We start from the raw sequence: 17,374 nt of genomic DNA on the forward strand, positions 1-17,374 counted from the left end.
TAGGTTTCATCTAATTAAGATAACTTAGATCTATTTAGAATAGTTTTAATAAACGTAAAAATTGATTGTGATTAACTTGATATGGGAAGTTTATGGAAAATCATCTTTAGACTGTGAAGTAAAGGATATATTGTTTTATATACATTAGATTTTACCGATGGTTGAACGAATTTAAATATAAGCGAGCTTGGAAGTCAGCAGTGTGGAAATATGGCAGCCAACACTGCACCAACTACTGCCTCGATGGTCATTGGAAGGAGGGAGGGGATGGATTCAGGGTCGGTACTCCTGTCTTCTGGGAAGGGACCAGAGAGTGTGGAATTTTGGCAGCACTGGACCGTCACTGGACGCTCATCCGTCGAACAGTCGTGGGTGAACAGACAGGTAAACCTGATCGTGAATATCCGGCCTAAGAAAGACCTTAAGTTTTCTTTAAATAGCATAAGAGAAAGCAAGAACATTGGAGCAACTGTTACAGAAAGTTGGAGCCATAGGCCTATGTCAAGTGTAGCAGTGTATGTTAATTATTGGTAATGGGACGAACAAATTTTGTTTATTTACTGTATTTCTTTACTGCATGATGTCCTCGGTTTTCGATGTGTACAATACTGTTAGTAAAATTTAAGCTGATCATGTTCGTCCTCTGTCGAAGATCGATACCTGCTACCAGGGGAGAATTGCGAATAGACATAACAAACAATAATTAAATTTTAAAAGTCTACCTGGGCCACATGGTATATTCAAGTTGTTGGAAAATCAACACTCGTTCTGTAGGCGTTACGTTCGAATTGGTAGACGTTAACCCTGAAGGTAGAACATTGCCCGTTTACGACTATAGGTAACCAACTATTCTGTCCGTGTAACATTCAGGCTCCTATTGGTGGCACTGTATCGCAAGGTGCCGAAATAAACCGATCGTGTGACTAGCTGAACGCGGCAGGTCCTCAGATTAGGTCCATGCGTGAAAACATGTGGCAAGATTAATGTGCCAAACAGGAAAAACAGAAAACCAATGTTTAGGCTGTTGATTCTCGATAGATGGGTGGTTTGCTTTGTAAAAGTGTCACGTACTTAACTTTCGTCGATATCTTGATATAGTTTTGCATGAAAAAGACCTCAGTTATGGCAAATAGAATAATGTTATTAGTCCTTATACTGTGTTTGAGAAGTATATATATATTTTTAAGTCGGGGAATTATGGGACTAAAATACAACGATCACTATGTGTAAGCCTAGGCCTATGGCACACTTTTGTAACGAGAATCCCTTTAAGAAAACCACTGCTTTCACGGACTGCAAGCGTATTAAAATACTGTAGTGTAAATTTCATTTTCGATTGTAAAGTATCTCAGTTTTAAAGAAAAAATTTATAAAAGAAACTAAACGATATTCCAGCTGGATTCAAAGGAGCGCGAAAATCGTACCTAAACAGCGAGTGGAGAGTATAGAATGCAGTAAGCTCATCAGAATTGAAATCGTGATGGAATACCGATGTTAATTAGCGGAGCCACAGATGCAGCTGATCGTGCCTAATTAAATGCATAATTTGAAACCTCTCATTTGGATATTAGAAGCATTCGAGTCCTATTAATTTATTATTATTGACGTTCTCTCTCTCTCTCTCTCTCTCTCTCTCTCTCTCTCTCTCTCTCTCTCTCTCTCTCTCTCTCTCTCTCTCTCTCTCTCCCACCGATTGCCAGATATAGATTTATGCGAAGATACTCAGTATATATATATATATATATATATATATATATATATATATATATATATATATATATACTATATATATATATATATATATATATATATATATATATATATATATATATATATATATATATATATATATAGTGTTTCTATGTAATAAAAAGCAGGATGTATCCATAAATGTTTGTCTTATTATCTACGTATAATAAATGAAGGTACCTTGGCTCAAGCTGACACTACCACTGCTGTACATACGGAGCTTCCGCAATTTTCCTCTTAGCATTTTCAACTGTATCCTGTCATCTGCCGTATAATTCACCTCAAAGCTTTATTCTCAAGTAGGCAAAATCTTTTATAGTTAATTGTCAAAGCACGATTCTTGTCCGTATATCAGTATTGCATTGCAGACCGCGCTAGCTAGACTAATGTATAATCTTATTTTCGTATGAAATTTAATGTTTCATTACCAAATCTTATTCAGCCACCTCAAAACTACTTTAAGTGGATATCGTTGTTTCTAGTATTATCCAATTACAATGTGCATAATCTGGCCTCACTACTGTTTTTTATACCTATATCTCATGCCCCAGCTCTATAGACATACGATACATTCTGTTATGCAAGGTTTGCAAATCTTGTGCTGTTTTGCTGATTAAAATAGCACCACCTGCGCATTTTAAGTCAGCTTTCTATCCTTACTCCAATCTAAACCCTCTCTTTCATACCCTACCTCCTTTTTCATTATCAAATTTATGAAAGGGGCAAACAGCAAAGGTGATTAAACATTTCCATGCAGCACCCCGCAATGTACCGCAAATCCACTCGTTAAAAGGATTCAGATTTAAATGATTTTTCCTTCATAAGATGCCGGGTAGCAAGTAACTTATGTGAAGAAATAATGATAATAATTAAGTTTAAAACTAAGGTAAAACACTATAAAAATATCTCAAATGTTCAAGAACATTGGAACCCCAGAAAACACAGATACATTGGGCCAATTCTGGATTATTGAGGAAATCCGACTATACTAACGGATAGTGGAATTATTGAATTGGACCATTATCGAGACAATACCTCATTTCCAATGCTGGATAACACTGGATATCCAATTTTGGTTTGATTACCTCTTTTCCAATGTGATATCCAACTGTGGTTCGATTCATAAACAACACGGTTGGATCTTTTGAACCCACTTTATAAAATTGTTTGCATATCAGCAGAAAAACTGAGTATCATAGTGACAACAAGTATTGATAACCATTTAAATTACACATTATTACTAGTATGTATATGTATATATATATATATATATATATATATATATATATATATATATATATATATATATATATATATATATATATATATATATACACACACACACACACACTTCATCCCCTGAAAGCAGCGTTAATGATAACGGTTGTTTTAAAATTCCCCACCGACAAACGAAGCCTTAAAATGAATATATTTTTTCTTTCATTTTCCAAAATATTTGCATAAACTCGTGTTACACTCGGTATATATATGTGTATATATATCAGTTGAACATTGGCAATAGTTGTGTGCTTTTAGGAATCGTGTATGTTCGGATGTGCCGCTGCACGGGGAAAATCTCATAACTAGGCGCCAGCTGGAGTGAAGACGAATAGCGCGACGGTTTTGGTCGAAGATCGCTGTGCCCGTGGTTGCAAAAACCGACGTGTATCCGTATCCGAGACAAGCAAAAGAAATTCCGGTTTCCAAAATAAGATCTGGAAAGGCGGAAGAAGTGGGGTCAACAATAGGAAGAGTTAATTTGGAACCAAATGTTGGTAGCCGAATATGCAGCGATCACTTCGTCTTTGGTAAGATTTATTGGTAAAACTAGGCTATGTAAAATCTTGGCATTGGGTATTACCTTGGAAATTAACGTTTTCCATAGTATTTGGGTTGCTTATTAATAATTTACAGTTTTTTCGGTCATCTGTAATTAACTTGTAATTATCCTCAGAACTTCATCCAACAAGGTAGGGGACACCTAGCGAACGGGGTTATGGGTGGGGTAGACCAGGGAGAGGGCGGATGAACCAACGAGGTATGGGACCTCTGGGGACAGACCGGGGGAAGAGGGGGATGACTTGTTCTTGTATGGTGGCCACTTCGAATGTTACCGTGCATGTGCAGTGTTAAAGAGAATTTATGTAGTATGTAGTGAGATATGGAGAATGCAGGGGTGTTTCATGAATAATTGAATATAATTAATATGTTGAAGGGTAACTGTGGCTAGCAAAATAAGTATATATGTATTGGTATATATGTTATTGGTCCTGAAGGAACACCAATGAACAAAGCAAATCAGATAGTTACTGCAACTGTAGGGAAGCTAATTTGTTTTTTTTATTCCATTGGTTAATTGCTTTGTTAAACCCTTTTCTGCCTTCTGAATAAAAATTGAATTGTTACTGTTTTGATTTAAATACCAGTACAAAGGAAACCTTTTTTTTATGTGTTAAGCTTTTATTAAAAAAGAAGTTTGTCTGCATGGCAGCCGCAATACTTATCGTAGTGCAGTATTAGCATCAGTCCAGTTCCCCTGCGAGAATAAGGACAACTTTTAACCGAGATGATTTTTCCTATCGACTGATATTTGTTTGCATAAAAGTGTTTAAATTATATTTAAAAATAATTTTGTACAATAAACTTCGTTAATGCGTGCCACAGTCACCCTATAGTATTTTGATCAAAATGAATTTAGATGAATATTGCAATATACAAATGCACAAGGATGAAATTTTTGCCAGCAAAAGTATATGAAAGAAATGCATTATATCTATGGTACATCACCCTGTAGTAGCTAAAGTTTGAAAATAGGCTATACAATAATGTTTTATGCGTGTAACTATATAAATGTTTTATGCATGTAACTATATAAATAATGTTTTATAAGTAATGTTATGTAACTATATAAATAATGTTTTATGCATATAACTATATAATACCGGCAAAAGGAACAATAAGTTTCTAACAGTTCGTCCAGTGGGTTCTTTGAGGTGTCGAAGACCATTGAACGAACTGCCAAAGGCTTCTGTTTTTCTTATTCTTTTACCTGTGTTATGCATAGGTATTTAATGCATGAATCATAATTGTGGTTTTATCACTGGAATAGGTACCCGAAACTGTCATGCATTGGAATTCCTTTGTGAAGCCCATACTGGGTATCATTCATTATTGCATTATTTACCCAATGCATAAAATTGGATCCCCTTAATTGTGCCAAACTCTAATCAGTACCTGCATCGGAAAAACAGCTGATAACAATTTAAAACTGATTATGGCAATCCATAATGAAACCTAAATTGGATACTGGTAATCGTGCCAGTAACTGTCCAATGGAGTAAAGTGGTACATAATCGTTCCAGTACCATTCCAGTACATTCATTGGGATGATTATGGATCGTATGTATTGGCCCAAAATTGTTTCGATACAGTGCCATTAGTGCCCCAGTGTGCAAACGGATAACAGATATAAATTGGACCAGTGCTTATGACCATTTTAGGGAGTATTGTGCCGATGTCCAAAAGTCAGGAAGTCCAGTACTGGACCAATGTATGACCAATACTTGTGTGTTTGCTGGGGCTGTAGTGCTTAACTATCGAGGCAAGAACCTTGGATTGTTTACAGTTGTTCACTTTCACTGTGTTTGGTTTTATGTACAGCCCTCCACAGGGATGATTCCTTCTCTGGCGGGACCTTGTACACCTTCAAAATAAGGTGCTTCTTATATTTTATAATTGTCTTTTAGCGTTTTCTCCTCAGTATCGTAGCTCCTGCAGAATAGGAGTCTTTAGCTCTTTTTGAAATTTGCTTTCTTCTTGTATGATTTTCGCTTCAGGCGGTATTTTGTTGTATAGTCTTGGTGCGCAGTGTACAAATGCTCTCTCGCCTGACTTACAATTTGTTCTAGGTTCAAATAGCCTATATGCTTCACTTGCATGTCTGATTACAATATTTATTTCAGGTCTAAAGAAGCTTAAGCAGTTTCTTAGATATGTTGGTTCACCATATTTTAATGCTTTAAAGACTGTAAGAAGTATTTTATATTCTAGCTTTTACTGGGAGCCAATGTAGCTCAATTAGTGCTGGGGTTATTCTATCACGGGAACGTAGTCCTTTTATCAACCTGGCGGCTCTATTTTGTACTACTTGCAATTTTCTTAGTAGGCAGTTAGGGAGACCGTGGTATATACGTTGCAATAGTCAAGCCTCGAAAGTATTTGTTGCAAATTACTGCTTTCAGAGTATCTTCGTTTAGGTATTTCCTAATAAATGTGATGTTTCTAATATGATAGTTACATGTTTTTGTAATATGCAATATATTGTTCTTCATCGACAATTTATCAATAAATACTCCTAAGTTCCTCGCCGCTGCTACAATATATTTATTGGTGACTTAGAGCCGTATGGCAACTTATATTTATATCACACATTTAACGTTTGATATTGATGTGCATCGCAATTAGAGAGGCATTTCGTGCTTTGGCCATTGTACAACGGTAGGATGAATGCAGACAAAAACATTTCTAACCCGCGCAATTATTCCAAGAGCTTTTAAGCACTTGATTCTTGCCATCGAAAAACTTGTTTATTTTTGACAAGCTTCTCGGACCGTTCACGGACGGCGTTGAGGGGAGGGTAATGTTACTGGTTAGCCGTTTTGTCTGGCCTCTGGTGTACTGGACTTCAAAAACTGTGCAATTATTTGTTATTCGGAAAGGAAGAAGAAGAGCATCTAATCTAGGTGGAGGAATGAATTATTACCTCCTTGTGCATATTGAACTGCTCAATTAGGGCCTCCGCTTCAGCTGAATATTCTCTATCCTCAAAATTAAGGTTAGTAAAATCAACTGCATTCCGGTGCACTAGATATATATATATATATAAATATATATGTACATTATATATATATATATATATATATATATATATATATATATATATATATATATATATATATATATATATATATATATATATATATATATATTATATTAATATATACACTTTTCCTATCCCTGTTGGTTGAGGTAAGACTTAATATTTGTGAGAAATTTCAGTATTAGCTATTTTTCGACAGCAGCATTGAGAGTAGTAATTAAAATTTATGTAAATTTTCTGCTCACTGTAAAGATGAAATCAATAATAGCTAATTGCCCACTTTGCAACAGTCACCCAATTTTAAGATCCATGCATATATGTAAATAATGTATATATATATATATATATATATATATATATATATATATATATATATATATATATACATATATATATGTATATGTATGTATATATATATATATATATATATATATATATATATATATATATATATATATATATATATATATATATTTACTGTGTATGGAACTTAAAACTGGGTGACTGTTGCAAAGTGGGCAATTAGCTATTATTGATTTCATCTTTACAGTGAGCAGAAAATTTGCCTAAATTTTAATTACTATTTCACCGCTGCTGTCGAAAAGGTTAATACTGAAATGTTTCACAAGTATTAAGTCTTATCTCAACCAATAGGGTTAGGAAAAGTGTGCATTAATTAACAATTACTACATGCACTAGCCAACGCTAAATATATTTGGGTATTATTTTACAACAGTTCCAACTTATTCTATACTAATTCTAGTATTAGAGGTGAATTTGGCATAAAAAATAATTAAACTTTGTCTCAGAACATTTTTTTGGGAATTTCACAATCTCCGAGATATGAGTGTATGCAATCACCATCCTCTAGAAATTTCTAGTATTTTGTTTACTTTAACATTGACACAGTTTGTGCTCTGATGCGAGTTTGTTTTTCATTAAAATTGCATTGTGGTTCTGGTGCGAGTTTGTTTTTCTTTAAACTTGCATTGTGGTTAGTTACTTCTTATGTCTAGGAGCAGTGTTACCAGATCTAGAATCATTTGATGCTTTTAGCATAATTTGAGGTAAATTTCATTGCCTACCATAATATTTGGCATAGCGACTCATTTAGCATAATTCTAGCATAATTTTGCCATCCCACTAGCATAATTTTGATAGATTTGGCATAATTTCTTATAGAGTTTAGCATCAAATGGAAAATGAGATGTGGTAACACTGTCTAGGATCACGTGACCAGGGGAAAATCTTACAGGTGTCCGACATTTTCCCACAGAGGATATATACCTGAAGTTGTGATCTATACCAGTACTACGTAGTTCAGTGGTCTTCCACCAGGGTGGTGCTGCAAAGCCTTGCGGCCATCTTTAAAGGTCTGGTAACCCGCAAATTGAACAGGGGCTTAGTGCGATTGTGAATTTTTTTTTTTATCGTTAATGTTTAATGAGTAAGTGTTTCGCGAATCTTTAGGGTTTAGTTAGTATTTAGTGAATGTTTATGAGTAAGTGTTTAGTGAATGTTTTGTGAATATTAGTGAATGTTTAGCGTGTAAGTATTCAGTGAGTGTTTAGGGTTTAGTGAATGTTTCGTAAATGTTTATTGCTTAAGTATTGAGTGAATGTTTAGTGAGTCTTTAGGGTTTTGCAAATGTTAGTGGATGTTTATTGTGTAAGTATTCAGTGACTGTTTAGTGAGTGTTTACGGTTTAGTGAATGTTTTGTGAATTTTTAGTGTGTAAGTATTCAGTGAATGTTTAGTGAGTGTTTAGGGTTTAGTGAAAGTTTTAGGAATGTAAGTGAATGTTTATGTAAATACACAGTGAACGTTTAGTGAATGTTTAGTGAATGTCTTGTGAAAATTAGTGTTTAGCGAATGTTTAGTGTGTAAGTGTTTGGTGAGTGTTTAATGAGTGATTAATGAATGTTCATTGACTGTCTAGTGTTTAATGAGTGTTTAGGGTTTAATGAGTGTTTAATGAATGTTTCGGATTGAGTGTTTAGCGAATGTTTACTGAGTGTTTGCGGTACAGTGAGTATTTAGTGAGTGCTTAGTGGTTTATAAGTGTTTAGTGAGCGTTTAGTGTATAGATAGTGCCTAGTGAGTTCTGGGTATTCAGAGTGTTTAGTGTATAGTAAGTGTGTTTAGTGAGTGTGAGTGTATAGTAAGTGTGTGTGTTTAGTGAGTGTGAGTGTATGGTAAGCGTGAGTGTTGGTGAATGTAAGTGTATTGTGAATGTTAGTGTTTAGTGGCTGTACATTACTGTTTGGTTAGTGTTTAGTGACTGTATGCAAAGAAATTCCTGTAATTTACAGGAACCATATATGCTAAGACCCAAGAGCAGATGCTTAGGCCTTGACCACAATGGATGGAGTGCTTAGGCCACTCTATTTTTGTAAGGTAATTTTTCTCAGTGAAGGTTGGTCAAGTAATAATAATAATAATAATAATAATAATAATAATAATAATAATAATAATAATAATAATAATTATTATTATTATTATTATTATTATTATTATTATTAAGTACAGTATAGTGCCATGAGCTAGACCGAGACCTTTCAGTATGGCCGCCCAGGTCACACGCTCGACGGCGAGAATGCATCTCCAGTGATTGATGCTCTATGCATTTCCTTTTGTCCTCTGGTTTAAGTCGTCCATGGAGTGAAGATATGTCCAGTCTGTGTTCCTCCTGTAGCTTTGATTATTTTCGGTTAATTCATAATTTTTATGAAAATTAATCGCAAAGCATCGATCTTTCAAGGAAACATGGCGTGTTACATGTAACAGTGGAATGTTTCAAGTGCAGTCACCAGTAAGCAATGTAAATTCAGGGAGAATGAAAACGTTTGGCGTTGTACCCGATATGTTTCTGATAATCGGTTATGTTTCTGACAATCGCAGAGGTGAAACATTAATTCCTTTAACTAATCGTTAATGTAAACCAGGCTCTATTATTTATAGTGATTCGTGGCGCAGTTATACACTATATAAAACAAGTGAGACTGGATACACAAATTTTCAAGTTACCACAGAAAATTTGGTAGATCCAAATAATCCTAATATTCACACAAAATATTGAACGACCGTGGCGAGATATTAAGAAGGCCTGGGATTAAAAAAGGGTTCTTGAAACAATATCGTGTTGGGTATTTGTTTATTAAACACAACCAAGATTCAGTAATTTCAGTTTTACAGGAGTATTTGCTTCAAGCCGCTAAATTATATCCACCTCTAAGTAACACTTGGTCATCACCACCTAGGAAATCATTTGTTCTGGATATAAGCCATCGAAACGTTTTTGTCCATCCAACTAAGGTAAATTTATAATTTCGTTTTAAAATGACAGCAGGAAGCATAGAGAATAAATGGTGGGGTCCGGGTCGGGTGGGGAGCCCCCGGCTAAGCAACACGGCCTACAGAGGTTAGGGAATTTTAGGTTTGGATGGTGTCCTATGTGATCAGGTGGCCTATCTGGGGTTGGAGGCTCCCGCCCAAGTAACACGGCCTACTAGGTTAGGTTAGGGTAGGAAAAGTTACATTAGGATGGTGCCCGTTGTAACCAGTTGGCTTTCTGCCCCCTGGCCAAATAACACGTCATACTGGGTTAGGGGACGTTAGGTTAGGATGGTGTCCCTTGTAACTGGTTGGCCTATCCCCTGGCCAAGTAACTTGGTCTACTAGGTTAGATAAGTTTGGGTAGCTTAGGTTCGGAAGGTGTCCTTTGTAACCGGTTGGCCTATCAGGGGGCTGGAGACCCACCAACCAATTATCATGGCCTACTAGGTTAGGACGGCGTCCTTTGTAACCAGTTCGCCTATCCAGGGGCGCGGAGCCCCTGGCTATGTAACATGGCCTGTTAAGTTAGGTTAGGATGGTGTCTTTTGTAAGCGGTTGGCCTATCTGGGCGGTGGAGCCCCCTGGTCAGGTAACATGGCCTACTAGGTTAGGTTAAGATTTTTTTTTTTCTAATCAGTTCACCTATCCGGGGGGGAAGGAGCCCCTGGCCAAGTAATACATTCTGCTAGGTTAAGTTAGGCTACACTAGGCTAGGTTAGGTTACGGGATGTTAAGCTACATTAGACTAGGCTATGTTGCCTAACTGTGGCTTGGTGGGTATGCTATAATTGTTTTACCTCGTTTTATTCAGTAATTTAAATACCATTTTGTGTCGATTGTGATTTACCCCACCCAAAACCCCACATGCCCAAAGGGTCCCCAACCTTGTTGGATGTAGCAGGGATGTATAATCACTCAAAAACAACTTACCACATGTATTACTGTCATAATGATTCAAAACACATTAAAACACGAATAAATACATAATTACTTAAGAGAAACAGAGTTGGAACTGCTGTAAAAATTTACCTGCATTTGCTTAAAATGCAGAAGCACGCGATTGCTTCTTAACCATGGCATTCCTGAATGCTGAATTGAATCCCTATCAAAAATTGTACGGCACGCGATAGCAACCTTGTTTCATGATTGGCTAGAAGAGGTCATGCATTTGTAAAGTGATGTCTTACATGTCTTTTGCAAGGAATGGGAAGATTCAGAACTGTTATAAGCGTACGGCAGGCAAACAGCAGAACTTACGATTATAATAAAATTCGTCGATTGGCTAATAAAGTTCGTCGATTGGTTAAAGTAATTTTTTTTGTATAATTTCATTCACTCAGATTTATATGAGAAGGAGTCTTTTGCGCTGACTTCTCCGTGTTGCGTAACTATAGCGCTTCTAACGAAGTCGTCGAAAGGAGGGCCCCCGGTCGCTTTACAGCTGTGACACATCTCCGTTTCTTGAAGGTAACTCGTGTATTGTGGATACCCATTCCATCCTAAGACCTTGACCTGTTACCTCTTAGGTATTTCCTGGTATTGTTTCTCTTGTAAACAACGGAGTTTAGAGCTAACACTTCTTTTAGAAACGTCATTATCATAAACGAAGATATGGGAGCATAAATTAAATGAAATTTAGTTAATATTAACTATCACCAGGTGACTCACTCCCTCCTTTAAATGTAAATTCATAATTTTGGAATTTCTTTTCACATCGCATTATTTGCACAATGATTGAAGTACATTTGGCATCGCTCTTTCACCGGTGGCCATGCTTTCACCCTCCCGAGACCCTCCTTTGACCAAATACCCTAGGGAGACCATAGCTGTAATGTTCTGTTCCTTTGATCTCTTTACCCTTATGAAGAGGTCTCAATGCCTCGCAGGCATTCCTTCAGTTCAAGGTAAAAGGAATTCGCAATGTGTTTTTTTTTTCTGATTAGCAACTTTTTATTAAAAAGGTAGGTAAGTTTTTTGTGAAGATTTTTCAAATATGAGTTTTGTTTCGTGTAGGAGAAAAAACGTTGTTAGGTATCGCGAGCATAACAAGACTGGGTCTACCAATAACAAGCTTAAATGTTTTAAAAAGATTGTTTTGTTAACAACTTAAGTAGTTTTCTTAACTCATTTGATGATGTTAGATGACATTCATAAAATTTTCATTATTATTTCTTATACGAGTAAATAATAGAAAAATTACTGAGATTAAGAACTTATTCCTCAGAATTCGAGTTTGTGTTTTACAACTGTTTCCATTTTGCTTGTTTGGATTAATTGTTCCAGATGAAACTTCCGTAATGAATATATTCTCTTGAGAACTCGATGTAGGCAGTTTGGTTTCAAAGAAGCCATTGCTTGTATAATTTATTGATCTGTATGTCGAGTGGTCAGTCTCATCTGCTGTAATAGTAAAATATGTGTGGGTCTTGCTTGTTTGTCCGGCGGGGTGGGTAGGGGAGGCATGTCACATCCACCCTCCTCTTGCAGACCTGTTTGTCCTCCCCGGGTGGGGGCTGGGTCGGTAGGGGATCGGGAGGGTAGGGGAGGCATGAAGTTAAAGACAACCGATTAGATACTAAATGCAACTAAAGATCGGTTATTGATTTTAAGCATGAGAAATTAGTGCTTTTTAAGTAACTGTTGTAGTCTACATATAGTCGATGTATGGTAAACCCCAATGGGCAATTGTAAGGGAATTTTTCTGAATAGAATTAAGTTGAACAATACCAAATATATATATATATATATATATATATATATATATATATATATGTATACAGTATATATATATATATATATATATATATATATATATATATATATTGTATATATATATTTGGTATTGTTCAACGTAATTCTGTTCAGAAAAATTCCCCTTGCAATTGCCCATGGAGGTTTACCATAATGATCTTTGCTGGTCTTCGTAGTGCGGTTGCAGTGGTGTTTTACTTTACGTTTTCGTGTTCACAAGATCAGGTAATTATCAGTGGTTATGATGGTCAAATGATGGTTAATTAAAATTCGAGAGATGGTGGACTTACGTATATTTCTTTTATTTTCATACTTTATTAATTTTGTGTGGCAGAACGCAAGCAGCACTATCTCAGGAAAAAAAAATAGCCGTTTTCATTTGGCGTATTTTAAATTTAGTCACTTTCTTAGCACTTTTACCATGGCCATAAATAAGGTTCTGTTCTCATATCGAAAAATTAAATTTACTGTAAAACTTAAAGCCTTAAAAGAAGATGCGTTACGAACTAATTTTGATTTGTGACGTCATAAACAGCAGTTATCAGAAGTTAACTTTTTTGTCTTACACATTCCTCTTCGCATTTTAGTTTTCTGTGAAAGGAAATTGTTGTGCTGGCTTTGTCTGTCCGTCCGCGCTTTATGCTGCCCACACTTTTTTATGTCTGCACTTTTTCTGCTCGCCCTCAGATCTTAAAAACTACTGTGGCTAGAGGGCTGAAAATTGGTATACCGATCATATTTTATTTAAGGTTAAAGTTATCCATAATCGTGCTTCTGGCAACGATATAGGATAGGCCACCACCGGGCAGTGGTTAAAGTTTCATGGGCCGCGGCTCATACAGCATTATACAGAGACCACCGAAAGATGATCTGTTTTCGGTGGCCTTGATTATATGCTGTTGCGGCTGTAAAGAAAACTCGATTGCGCCGAAGAAACTTAGGCGCATTTTTTGTTTATCTTGCGTCCTTACAGGGATTGTTTGAAATAATTCTAAGTTGACAGGAACTTTTTAGAAAAAAAATATCTTAAAATTTTTGGCATGTGAACTATATATATATATATATATATATATATATATATATATATATATATATATATATATATATATATATATATATATATATATATATATATATATATATATATATATATATATATATATATATATATATATATTTAGCGTGGGAAATCATTTTAATAATAGTTTTGATGCATAAAGTCCAATTTCCTTCAAGTTTTGAAGTGAGACAAAAGGTGTACAATAGTTGAATATAGGAAGTCAAGGCCCGTGTGCTTCTAGATTTAGGAAGTTAAGTTTCATTATTATTGCTCCATTTAAGGTGGTAGGGTTGGTATAATGAAGATGCGTTTAGTTTGAAAGTGGTACTTCCTCTCTCTCTCTCTCTCTCTCTCTCTCTCTCTCTCTCTCTCTCTCTCTCTCTCTCTCTCTCTCTCTCTGTGATAACGAGAGTTGCTCGTTTGTAAAAACTTTAAAATATCACGGTCTGCTTGTTTCCATGCAACTGAAATCTCTGTTAGTAATCTCGTGTCAAGAAGACAACATTGGACCTTACGCTCTTCAAATCCCTAGAAATCCGAGGAACGCTTTGAAAGCTTTAGCAGAGATCGTTTTGATGCGTTGGAAAGCTGTATCACAACGATCTATTTGTTGACAAAAAATGGAGGTGTCGCACAGATGCATTAAAAAATAAAGTATTGCACTGTTGCTAGGTGATGTTGATCAACCAGCTCTGGTCATCCAGCGTCAGTATGGATATGATCTGATAATTCTTTGCGCAAAAGTGTCCATGTACGTTTTGGATTTCCGATAAAAGGTTTGGGATTAAGCTTTTTGTGCAGGGTTGACTCTACGCCGGGCTAATCGGGAAGTTAAAGGTGCAGTAGCATAGGCTAATGATCAGATGGAGTCATTAAATTTTCATGACTTTTTTCGTTTGCTCTTTTTACCGGGAATGCAGATTGGCGTTAGGCATCCAGGGAGGAGATCTACTCGTATATTGCTCCGCGCCTGTTGAAGTATTTCCCTTTCATAGTTTGTGCTTCTCTTTAATGACAGGTGGTTGAATCAACCAAATTATATTACGAATTGTTCACCTCGTTTGTCGGGGATAGTGCCGCCAGTGGACCTCACTCGATGCACTATGTTCATTACTTGAGTTTATTTGCAGCGTCCCTTAGGCCGCTAGCTGCGACCCCCTTCAGTCCTCTAACTGAACTTATAGTTCCTCGTTGGATGTGTCGGTAGAGTTGCCGGGTAACACTCTGCTAGGCCCGAGTTCGAGTCTCCGGCCAGCCAATGAAGAATTAGAGGAATTTATTTCTGGTGATAGAAATTCATTTCTCGGTACAATTTGGTTCGGATTCCACAATAAGCTGTAGGTCCCGTTGCTAGGTAACCAACTGGTTCTTAGCCACGTAAAATAAGTCTAATCCTTCGGGCCAGCCCTAGGAGAACTGTTGATTAGCTCAGTGGTCCGGTTAAACTAAGATATACTTTTCCGTTCATATTTTCTTCCATCTTATTTTCCACCCTGCCCTAATAGTTGTTTCATATTGCACCTGTGAGGCTTTCCTCCTGTTACACCTTTCAAAACCTTTCAACTCTCAATTTCCCTTTCAACGCTGGATGACGTCATCATAGGTCCCAGCGCTTGGCCTTCATGTTCCATTCTATTCCGTTCAAGTGTTTATCTCTCATAGGTTGTGCTTCTTTGTAACGAAAGGCGAAACATTGAATAATTGTATTGGAAATTCTCTCTCTCTCTCTCTCTCTCTCTCTCTCTCTCTCTCTCTCTCTCTCTCTCTCTCTCGTATGAAATTTAGAATATTTTTATAGCTTTTTATATCGTGAAAAAGTTAATTAATTTCCTTTGACTCAGATACCATGGGTTTGCACAATTTCTCTCTCTCTCTCTCTCTCTCTCTCTCTCTCTCTCTCAGTAATTACAAAATACCCTCAGACAGTAGTTTTTTATTCATGGAGTGTGAAAGCAATTGTATTTGAGCAGTTATATAACGACTAACACTATAGAATAGGGAGTGGCAAACTGGCAGTCCTCTCCAAAAGGGTTGCCATTAAGACTTGATCCATTAAATCGGACTTCACATTTTCGTCTTTATCGCAACGAGATCTCAGAGATGCCTCTCTCATAAACACTCCGCTATCATTACTTTGTTTAATTCTTATCATTTATTTGTTTATTTTACTTAGTTATTGGGTTCTCTTTCATAGTATGTATATAATATATATATATTATTATATGTATACCATATATATATATATATTATACAGTATATATATATATATATATATATATATATATATATATATATATATACATATAATGTAAAATCTACTGGTCGCTTTACCAAATACATATGTAACTGTAATAGCCGCAATGCCCTCTCAAGATGGCATTGTGGCTATTACAATTACATATGTATCTGGTAAAAGTGACCAGTGGATTCTACATATATATTTCAGCCTAAAAAGCAATAAAAACGATTGCCCACTTGGCTACGATGGTGAGGATGGGTCTATTCCAGCTCTAATAAATATATCTGAAAACGACAGGTAGCCTATATGTATGTACGAGAGGTAAAAGACTTTTATCCCTCTCGTGGTCATGTCGGCAACGTGAACTCCTTGTAATTATGGTGACACGGGTTCGTTTCCCGCGACCGGACATCTCAGCCACTTCAATTTCTTGCAGCTGGACCTTACGGCTTTGTAGTGACAAGTGTATCGAAAAAAGCGCGAAGAATTCGAGAAGTTAAGAGGGCATTGTGGCTATTACAATTACATATATATGTATATTTATATGTATATATGTATGGGCTGTAACTTTGCTCGTATAATCATCACGTTTTAATTTTTCGTGATTTAAAATAAAAAAAAACATATATACATACACACGCACACATATACACAATGTTATTGTGAGGGAAGGAGGATTATTTTGCGATATGTAAGTTTGATGTTTTTATCCATTTACTTATTTTTCGTCAGTGAATCTGTAGAAAAAAAAGAAGATTATTTTGAAAGGCGTTAGATTAGTTTCATCTTCATTTCGTCAATCCCAGTCGTTTACAGGGTTTTGTTTCATTAGTAAAGAAAGTTGTTTTGTAGCTAAATATTGTATTTTTCATTTTTGTTTTGGTGTTTATTATTTTCATAATGTTTATTCTTGCAGTGTAACATTCCCTATAAAATTTTTGTCATGGTGTTTAACATTTTCGTAAATGTTTATTCTTGCAGTATAACATGCCCTGTAAAGTTTTTGTCATGTTTAATATTTTCATAAATGTTTATTCTTGCAGTATAACAGTCCCTATAATTTTCTAAGTTTAGTATTTTAATATTTCCTTCAATTTGCATTCTCGGAGTCGAATATTCCATTTGTTATTAGAAAAGATTCCTCAGAGGAGGGACGCGTTATGCCACTTAGATTCGCTGACCAAACATTTATTCGTGGAAATTAATTTTGTCATAGACGGCCAGAATTGGCCACGCCTGGGTCGTATAAGGTCAGTGGTCATTGTTTCATAATCCTTCGGTGACCGTTCATCGGTTACCCTTTTACAGTTTACCTTTTGTCATGGTCTGACCTCTCCTGTGTGGCTCTGTTGTTAGCGAA

The 17,374-nt window shown here is 36.0% G+C and overlaps 1 long non-coding RNA gene across 1 annotated transcript in view; it reads left to right on the forward strand.

The window, feature by feature from the left end:
* The first annotated feature begins 218 nt into the window (after positions 1 to 218).
* Positions 219 to 17,374, forward strand: part of LOC136839214 (uncharacterized) — a 46,581-nt gene continuing 29,425 nt past the window's right edge. Inside the window, exon 1 of the long non-coding RNA XR_010853256.1 lies at positions 219 to 384. This is a non-coding gene — a long non-coding RNA (uncharacterized lncRNA). The remainder of the gene's footprint in view (positions 385 to 17,374) is intronic.

Source organism: Macrobrachium rosenbergii, chromosome 6 (assembly GCF_040412425.1).
Source record: "Macrobrachium rosenbergii isolate ZJJX-2024 chromosome 6, ASM4041242v1, whole genome shotgun sequence".
Classification (NCBI taxonomy): domain Eukaryota; kingdom Metazoa; phylum Arthropoda; class Malacostraca; order Decapoda; family Palaemonidae; genus Macrobrachium; species Macrobrachium rosenbergii.